A 10,801-nucleotide genomic window follows, 5' to 3' on the forward strand; every position below is an offset into this window, starting at 1 on the left:
GTTTCCCATTCCCCTTTTAATTGATAAATTACCAATGCTGAGTCTCCGTACACTTCTAGTATCTTAATCTTCCATTCTATGACTGCTCGAATCCCCATGATACAGGCTTCATACTCGGTCATATTATTAGTACAATCGAAGTCCAACTTACTGGTAAAAGGATAATAATCTCCGTTTGGAGATACCAAGATTTCCCCAATCCCATTGCTTAATGCATTCGAAGCTCCATCAAAGTTCATCCTCCAAGAATGATTTTCTTGGGGATCCCTTTCAACGTTCGCCACACACATCAAGTCTTCATTTGGGAAATCAAAATCCAGAGGTTCATAATCCTCTAAAGCTCTACTAGCCAAGAAATCTGCTATCACACTCCCTTTGATGGCCTTCTGACTCACATATACTATATCAAACTCGGAGAGCAAGATTTGCCATCTAGCCATTCTCCCATTCAATGCTATTGACTCCATCATATACTTTAAAGGGTCTAATTTTGAAATTAGCCAAGTCGTATGATAGAGTAAGTATTGCATCAACCTCTTAGTTGTCCATATCAAGGCGCAACATAATTTTTTGATAGGCGAATATCTCATTTCACAATCAGTGAATTTCTTACTGATGTAGTATATCGCCCTTTCTTTCTTTCCAGTCACATCATGCTGACCCAGCACACATCCCATGGAGTTATCGAACACCGTTAAATACAAAATCAACGGTCTATCTGGGCTAGGTGGTGACAGCACTGGAGTATTGGATAAGTATTGCTTTATCTTCTCAAAGGCACTCTGGCATTCTTCATTCCAGACATCAGGATTATGTTTATTCAACAGGCGAAATATGGGATCACATTTCTCGGTTAGCTGTGAAATGAACCGAGCAATGTAATTCAGTCTTCCTAAGAAACCTCGGACTTCTTTCTGGGTACGTGGTGGCGATAAATCTCGTATTGCCTTGACTTTGTGTAATGGCCCAAATTTGAGGTTATCGGAACAGTGGTTTCGGGACCACAAATCCGATGAGAAAAATTTTATTTTTCTTATATTTTTATTGGCTAAAATTTCACAAAATGATTTTTTGAAAATTTCGTTCGAAAATTTTGACGTTTGGGCACTCAATTTAGTCAAAAGGACTAAATTGTAAAAAGTGCAAAAGTTGAGTTCTACATGTTAGAGGTGTCCAATTGTTATGAAACTTTAAATTGGAGGTCCTTATATGGTAATTATACCATTGGTAACTTGGTAGACAAAAATGGACATGAGATAAGTGAAATAGAAAATTTTTAAGTTAGGGGCAATTTGGTAATCTAGTAATTAAAATGAATTAAAAGGGAAAAAGATGGCAAAAATCATCATCTTCTTCATATGAACGAAATCAGCAAGGGGGGAAGCCATAGTTAGGGTTTTCAAGCTTCCAAGCTCCATAGTAAGTGATCCCAAGCCCCGTTTTTAATGTTCTTTACGTTTTTGAGATCCCGGTAGCTTAATTTAGCTTATTCTAGCAATAATTTAACCTAGGGTTTATATTTGGAAAAATACCCATAGGTGAAAAGTGTTTATTTTGATGTTTTATGATAGAATATGAAGCTAGAAATTATGTTAAACAACTTTTGCTAAGCGATTTTAAGTGAAAACGAGTAAAACGACAAAATCGGTAAAAATACCTAATGTTCATAAGTACATGTTAGAGTGGAAATTTGATGTTGCCATAGAAGGGAAAAATGTTCAGAATGTTATAAAACATAAGAATAAGAGATGAAGTTTAATTTCCGAGCCTTGGGGCAAAAATGTAATTATGTAAAAGTTTAGGGGCAAAATTGTAATTTTGAAAAAGTTAGAGTCGAGGGCTGTTTTGATGAATGTGATTATTAAATAAGTTAAATTTACTATTTTAGATCAAGAAGTACGAAACTCGAGGTTAGACAAAGGGAAGAATAAAGTTGAAGACTAAGTTGGTGAATTTGGCTATAATTGGTACCGAGGTAAGTTTACGGTAAATAAATGCAGTATTTCAATATTTATTATTAATGCTGTTAATTTCCAGCAATTATGAATTTATTTTATGAATTTATTTGATGATGATCCAAGCATGAAATGATAGAGAATTAAAATTTAAAAGTCCCGTTGATACATAAGGATGGTACTGGATACGAATGTCATGACATTTGGGTAAAGAGATCCCATGTAAGACCATGTCTGGGACATGGCATTGGCATCCTTAAGATCATGAGAGGTCCCCTGTAAGACCATGTCTGGGACATGGCATGGGCACCGAGACGAGAGGTCCCATGTAAGACCATGTCTGGGACATGGCGTTGGCACCGAGATGAGAGGTCCCCTATAAGACCATGTCTGGGACATGGCTTTGGCATGTTATTATCAGAAGAGACCCGAGTATCCTTATTATTCCAATGTAGCTCAACGGGCTTGTAAACGAATCATGTTCATGAAAGTTCAGTTTAAAGCATAAATGGCAAGCTCAGGTAAGTTGTAAGACTTAAGAACTTATTATACTATCAATTGATGTTCAACGATGCAGCAAGGATTGAGTAAGTTATGCACACAAGTATTCTAAGTAAACAAGTAAGAGAACTAGTATGAGATTAACTAAAGAGTAAACTAGAGATATAGACATTGAGTTTAATTATTTAAGTTAAATATTGTTATTTATTTGCTAGTAAACTTACTAAGCTTTATGCTTACTTCTTTTATTTCTCTTTCTCTTATAGTATTGCAAAGCTACTTCAAGGATCCTAAAGAAGTCGGAGATCGTCCACACTATCAACTACAACTGCTCGGTATTTTATATCGAAACACGTTTGAGTTATGGCATGTATAGGGATTTAGTTATTTTGTATGTTTGTAATGATGATTTTGCTAATGAGTGATGTGTAAGTATTTGATGATGTATGGTTATTAAAATGATTAAGGATGAAGGTGTTTGTTGTTATGAAAGATTAGGTGATAAATTATGCATGGAAATCATGAAAGGATAAAAATTTGCAAAGAAACAGAATTCAGGCAGCACAGTGACGTGAATTTGAAAAATCACCCAAGATAGTATAAAATGAATTAGAGGGTGAATGATATATGTAATTAAAGCTTGTTGAGTCTATTTTCATGGAAAAATAACGATGTAGAAAAAGGAAATTTATATTTTAAGATATGTGAATTTTAGTAAGATAGGGTCAGAACTGTTTTTGGAGTCCCCTGTTCTGAGTTTAGAAAATAATTACAAATTGTACAAAAATGGTTATGAGTTGAAATTTACATGCTTAGATTTCTTAATGAGTCTATTTTCTGTAGAAACAAGTAAGAACTTCATATGAAAATGCTACAGTGAGAAAACTTATTTTTAGTGACTAGAGGTCAGGGCAGTCAGGTGGTGAAATAGGGGAGACTTTAACTAATAAACTGTACTAATTTTCTGAACCAAAAATTCTAAAAATTTTATGGTGAGTAGATATGTGAGTCTAGTTTCAGGGAAAATTTACGGAATTAAATTTCGAGTTCTGTAGCTCAAGTTATAATTAATTTAGTAACTGCTGCGCGATTGGACAGATTTGCTGCGAATAATGAAATAAATTTTCAAACCTAGTTTTTATGCTCCGAATTGGTAAGATAAGCTAAGTAATGCCTCGTGCTCGACTCCAGAAACGGTCTCGGATAAGGGGTGTTACATTTTATTGGTATCAGAGCAGGTTTAGTCGGTTCTCGGAAATACTCAGTAAGAATAAGAGTCTACCTATACATGCCATACTTATATATTTTGATAGTGTGACGACTGCTGACGATTTTAAAATGTTTTCTTTTATAGTTATGGATCCTGAACGAGCTAGTACAGATGAAGTAGAGAGTAATGCGCCTATTCCAGCAGAAGGGACGGTGCCATCAGATGTTAATGTTAGTGAAAGACCTGCATCAGATAGACAGGGAGGAGGAGCTAGAGAAGCCTTCTTCCAAGCCATGACTGATTGGTTTGCCGAGTTCGTTCGTACGAATCCGGCTGTAAGACCTCCACCCCCTCAAGATTCACAGGTTCCCCATGTAGCTTCCCCAGCTGCAGGTATATTTATCAGGGAGAGACCACCTGTTGATAAGATTAGGAAGCAAGGGGCTGAAGAATTTCGGGCTACCAAAGATGACGATGCAGAAAAAGCAGAATTCTGGCTTGAGAATACCATCAGGGTTTTTGAAGAATTATCTTGTACACCGGAAGAATGTATGAAGTGTGTGGTCTCACTTCTCAGAGATTCCGCTTATCATTAGTGGAAGACTCTCGTGTCTATCGTACCGAGTGAGAGGGTTACTTGGGATTTCTTTCAGGAGGAGTTTCGAAAGAAGTACATCAGCCAGAGATTTACAGAGCAGAAAAGGAAGGAGTTTCTTGAGCTAAAACAAGGTAAGATGTCCATGACTGAATATGAACGCGAATTTGTCAGACTTAGTAAGTATGCTCGGGAATTTGTATCCACCGAAGCCAACATGTGCAAGAGATTTGAAGATGGGCTTAATGATGACATTCGACTATCAGTGGGTGTATTGGAAATCAGAGAGTTTGTTGTTCTGGTAGAAAGAGCTTGTAAAGTAGAAGACTTGTTAAAAGAAAAAGAGGAGCAAAGCTGAAGCTGGAGCGCAGGATACAAAGAAGAGGCAAATGAGTAAATCATTTCAGCCTACATCTAAGAGGCCTAGGGAGCTCTCTAGCGGATCACATTTTCCACATATATATTCTGGCCGAAGCAGAAGTAGAAGATTCGAGGGTTTTAGAGCTCAAACCACTACAGTTGCAAGTACTGGCAGTACTCGACCTCCTAGACCGGAATGTCCTCAATGTGGGAGACGCCACCCCGGAGAGTGTAGAGCAGGTGAAAATGTTTGTTTCAGATGTGGAGCATCCGATCACTTTATTCGGGATTGTCCTGAAACAACTAAAAGAGAAGAAATAACGTGTGCGAGATCAGGTAATGCTCCTACCAGAGGTAGACCGCAGAGAAACCCAGGAGTGGGGGCAAGTAATAGCGGTGCATTCAAAGATTCAGCGGTTAGATCAGATGTTAGAGCACCTGCAAGATCATACGCTATTCGAGCTCGTGAAGAGGCGTCCTCTCCTGATGTAATTGCGGGTACATTTTCTCTCTATGATACTACTGTTATTGCATTAATTGATCCTGGCTCTACACATTCATATATATGCACAAAATTAGCATTTGTTAAAAATTTATCTGTTGAACCTACTGAATTTATGGTTAAAGTCTCGAACCCCCTGGGCCAGTTTGTGATAGTGGATAAAGTTTGTAAAAATTGTCCACTGATGGTAAAAGGTATTTGTTTCCCGGTTGACTTGATGTTATTGCCTTTTGATGAGTTTGATGTGATATTGGGCATGGATTGGTTAACTCAGCATGATGCGGTAGTAAACTGTAGACAAAAATATGTTGTGTTGAAATGCCAGAATGGAGAATTACTTTGGGTTAAATCTAATCAGACAAAGGGATTATCCGATATGATTTCAGTTATGACAGCTCAGAGGTGTGTTAAAAAAGGGTATGATGTTTATTTGGCGTATGTGTTGGATACTAAGGTATCTGAGTCAAAGATACAGGCAGTGCCAGTTGTATGTGAATTTTCTGATGTATTTCCAGAGGAGTTACCAGGGTTGCCACCAGAAAGAGAAGTGGAATTTTCTATAGATCTGATTCCGGGAACTGCCCCAATTTCCATAGCTCCGTATCGTATGGCTCCTACAGAATTAAAAGAGTTAAAGGCACAGTTACAGGAACTTGTTGACAGAGGTTTTGTTCGTCCGAGTCATTCACCTTGGGGTGCTCCAGTTCTGTTTGTGAAAAAGAAAGACGGGTCTTTGAGATTGTGTATTGACTATCGGCAGCTTAATAAGGTAACTATAAAGAATAAGTACCCATTGCCTCGAATTGATGACTTATTTGATCAACTGAAAGGTGCCACAGTATTTTCAAAGATTGATCTCCGATCGGGTTATTATCAGTTACGGGTAAAAGACCCAGATGTGCCAAAGACAGCTTTCAGAACCAGGTATGGGCATTATGAGTTTCTGGTTATGCCGTTTGGGTTGACTAATGCACCTGCAGTATTCATGGATTTGATGAACCGGATATTCAGACCGTATCTAGATAGGTTTGTAGTAGTTTTTATTGATGACATTTTAGTTTATTCTCGGGATGAAACTGAGCATGCAGAACATTTGAAAATAGTGTTGCAAATTCTGCGTGAAAAGAAACTTTATGCTAAATTCAGTAAATGTGAATTTTGGCTTCGAGAGGTAGGTTTTCTCGGACATATTGTATCCGCAGAAGGCATCAGGGTAGATCCGAGTAAAATTTCAGCTATTGTCAATTGGAGTCCACCGAAGAATGTATCTGAAGTTAGAAGTTTCTTGGGTTTAACTGGTTATTATCGGAGATTTGTACAAGGGTTTTCTATGATAGCTTCTCCAATGACCCGTTTATTACAAAAAGATGTTAAATTTGAATGGACAGAAAAATGCCAGCAAAGTTTCAACCGATTGAAGGAGTTGTTAACGAAAGCACCTGTGTTGGTACAGCCTGAATCGGGTAAGGAATTTATTATTTATAGTGATGCATTATTAAATGGTTTGGGTTGTGTCTTGATGCAAGAAGATAAATTAATAGCCTATGCTTTAAGACAACTTAAGCCACATGAAAGAAACTACCCGGTACATGATCTCGAGTTAGCTGCTATTGTATTTGCATTGAAAATATGGCGGCATTATTTGTATGGTGAAAAGTGTCATATTTATACTGATCACAAAAGCTTGAAATATTTGATGACACAAAGATTTGAATTTGAGACAACGCAGGTGGCTTGAATTGATAAAGGATTATGATTTGGTTATTGATTACCATCCGGCTAAGGCTAACGTGGTAGCTGATGCTTTGAGCCGAAAATCTCTATTTGCTTTACGAGCTATGAATACCCGGTTGTCACTGTCTAATGATGGTTCAATCATAACTGAATTGAGAGCTAAATCGACATTTCGTCAACAAATATGTGAAGCTCAGAGGAATGATGAGAAATTACAGGCTAAACGGGTGCATTATGAGTCAGGTAATGATTCAAAATTTCAGATTGGAACTGATGGTTGTTTATTATTCAGAGGCAGAGTATGTGTACCGAAGAATTCAGAACTTGTACAGAAGATTTTACACGAAGCACACAGTGGTATTATGTCCGTACATCCGGGAGGTAATAAAATGTATAATGACTTGAAAAAGATGTATTGGTGGCCGAGTATGAAACGTGATATCTCTGAGTTTGTATCAAGATGTTTAGTATGTCAGCAGGTTAAGGCTGAACATCAGGTACCTTCGGGGTTGCTTCAGCCAATCACTATACCGGAATGGAAATGGGAAAGAATCACTATGGATTTTGTATCTGGGTTACCGTTATCTCCGAGGAAGAAAGATGCCATTTGGGTAATTGTCGACCGATTGACAAAGTCCGCGCACTTTATCCCAGTATGTATGGATTATTCTTTAGATAAATTGGCTGGATTGTATATATCTGAGATTGTTAGACTACATGGAGTGCCTGTCTCCATTATATCAGACAGAGATCCCCGATTTCGTCTCGTTTCTGGAACAAATTGCAAGAAGCTTTGGGTACTCAGTTGTATTTCAGTACTGCATTTCATCCTCAGACAGATGGCCAATCTGAGCGTGTAATTCAGGTATTGGAAGATATGCTCCGATATTGTGCATTAGAGTTTCAAGGTAATTGGGAAAGGTATCTACCTTTGATTGAATTTGCTTATAATAACAGTTATCAGTCCAGTATTAAAATGGCTCCGTATGAAGCTTTGTATGGTAGAAAATGTAGAACACCATTATATTGGACAGAGCTCAGTGAAAAGAAGATACACAGGGTTGATTTGATTCGGGAAACAGAAGAAAAAGTAAGACTGATTCGGGATAGTTTAAAAGCAGCTTCCGATCGTCAAAAGTCATACGCCGATCTTAAACGAAGGGAGATTGAATTTCAGGTGGGTGATAAAGTATTCTTAAAAGTGTCTCCTTGGAAGAAAGTTCTCCGGTTCGGTCGAAAGGGTAAATTGAGTCCAAGATTTATCGGACCATATGAGATTATAGAAAGAATTGGACCAGTTGCTTACCGATTGGCTTTACCACCGGAACTCGACAAAATTCATAATGTATTTCATGTATCTATGCTACGACGGTATCGATCAGATCCTTCACATGTTATTACTCCAACAGAAGTAGAAATTCAGCCGGATATGGCTTATAATGAAGAACCGGTTAAAGTATTAGCACGAGAAACAAAGGAGCTTAGAAACAAAAAGGTAAATCTGGTGAAAGTGCTATGGCAAAAGCACGGGATTGAGGAAGCAACATGGGAACCGGAAGAGACAATGAGGAAGCAATACCTGAATCTCTTTACTGGTAAGATTTTCGAGGACGAAAATCCTAAAAAGGGGGGGAGAGTTGTAATGGCCCAAATTTGAGGTTATCGGAACAGTGGTCTCGGGACCACAAATCCGATGAGAAAAATTTTATTTTTCTTATATTTTTATGGTCTACAATTTCACAAAATGATTTTTTGAAAATTTCGTTTGAAAATTTTGACGTTTGGGCACTCAATTTAGTCAAAAGGACTAAATTGTAAAAGTGCAAAAGTTGAGTTCTACATGTTAGAGGTGTCCAATTGTTATGAAACTTTAAATTGGAGGTCCTTATATGGTAATTATACCATAGGTAACTTGGTAGACAAAAATGGACATGAGATAAGTGAAATAGAAAATTTTTAAGTTAGGGGCAATTTGGTAATCTAGTAATTAAAATGAATTAAAAGGGAAAAAGATGGCAAAAATCATCATCTTCTTCATATGAACGAAATCAGCAAGGGGGGAAGCCATAGTTAGGGTTTTCAAGCTTCCAAGCTCCATAGTAAGTGATCCCAAGCCCCGTTTTTAATGTTCTTTACGTTTTTGAGATCCCGGTAGCTTAATTTAGCTTATTCTAGCAATAATTTAACCTAGGGTTTATATTTGGAAAAATACCCATAGGTGAAAAGTGTTTATTTTGATGTTTTATGATAGAATATGAAGCTAGAAATTATGTTAAACAACTTTTGCTAAGCGATTTTAAGTGAAAACGAGTAAAACGACATAATCGGTAAAAATACCTAATGTTCATAAGTACATGTTAGAGTGGGAATTTGATGTTGCCATAGAAGGGAAAAATGCTCAGAATGTTATAAAACATAAGAATAAGAGATGAAGTTTAATTTCCGAGCCTTGGGGCAAAAATGTAATTATGTAAAAGTTTAGGGGCAAAATTGTAATTTTGAAAAAGTTAGAGTCGAGGGCTGTTTTGATGAATGTGATTATTAAATAAGTTAAATTTACTATTTTAGATCAAGAAGTACGAAACTCGAGGTTAGACAAAGGGAAGAATAAAGTTGAAGACTAAGTTGGTGAATTTGGCTATAATTGGTACCGAGGTAAGTTTACGGTAAATAAATGCAGTATTTCAATATTTATTATTAATGCTGTTAATTTCCAGCAATTATGAATTTATTTTATGAATTTATTTGATGATGATCCAAGCATGAAATGATAGAGAATTAAAATTTAAAAGTCCCGTTGATACATAAGGATGGTACTGGATACGAATGTCATGACATTTGGGTAAAGAGATCCCATGTAAGACCATGTCTGGGACATGGCATTGGCATCCTTAAGATCATGAGAGGTCCCCTGTAAGACCATGTCTGGGACATGGCATGGGCACCGAGACGAGAGGTCCCATGTAAGACCATGTCTGGGACATGGCGTTGGCACCGAGATGAGAGGTCCCCTATAAGACCATGTCTGGGACATGGCTTTGGCATGTTATTATCAGAAGAGACCCGAGTATCCTTATTATTCCAATGTAGCTCAACGGGCTTGTAAACGAATCATGTTCATGAAAGTTCAGTTTAAAGCATAAATGGCAAGCTCAGGTAAGTTGTAAGACTTAAGAACTTATTATACTATCAATTGATGTTCAACGTTGCAGCAAGGATTGAGTAAGTTATGCACACAAGTATTCTAAGTAAACAAGTAAGAGAACTAGTATGAGATTAACTAAAGAGTAAACTAGAGATATAGACATTGAGTTTAATTATTTAAGTTAAATATTGTTATTTATTTGCTAGTAAACTTACTAAGCTTTATGCTTACTTCTTTTATTTCTCTTTCTCTTATAGTATTGCAAAGCTACTTCAAGGATCCTAAAGAAGTCGGAGATCGTCCACACTATCAACTACAACTGCTCGGTATTTTATATCGAAACACGTTTGAGTTATGGCATGTATAGGGATTTAGTTATTTTGTATGTTTGTAATGATGATTTTGCTAATGAGTGATGAGTAAGTATTTGATGATGTATGGTTATTAAAATGATTAAGGATGAAGGTGTTTGTTGTTATGAAAGATTAGGTGATAAATTATGCATGGAAATCATGAAAGGATAAAAATTTGCAAAGAAACAGAATTCAGGCAGCACAGTGACGTGAATTTGAAAAATCACCCAATATAGTATAAAATGAATTAGAGGGTGAATGATATATGGAATTAAATCTTGTTGAGTCTATTTTCATGGAAAAATAACGGTGTAGAAAAAGGAAATTTATATTTTAAGATATGTGAATTTTAGTAAGATAGGGTCAGAACTATTTTTGGAGTCCCCTGTTCTGAGTTTAGAAAATAATTACAAATTGTACAAAAATGGTTATGAGTTGAAATTTAC

The sequence above is a fragment of the Gossypium hirsutum genome, chromosome D13 (genome assembly GCF_007990345.1).
Source record: "Gossypium hirsutum isolate 1008001.06 chromosome D13, Gossypium_hirsutum_v2.1, whole genome shotgun sequence".
NCBI classification, from domain to species: domain Eukaryota; kingdom Viridiplantae; phylum Streptophyta; class Magnoliopsida; order Malvales; family Malvaceae; genus Gossypium; species Gossypium hirsutum.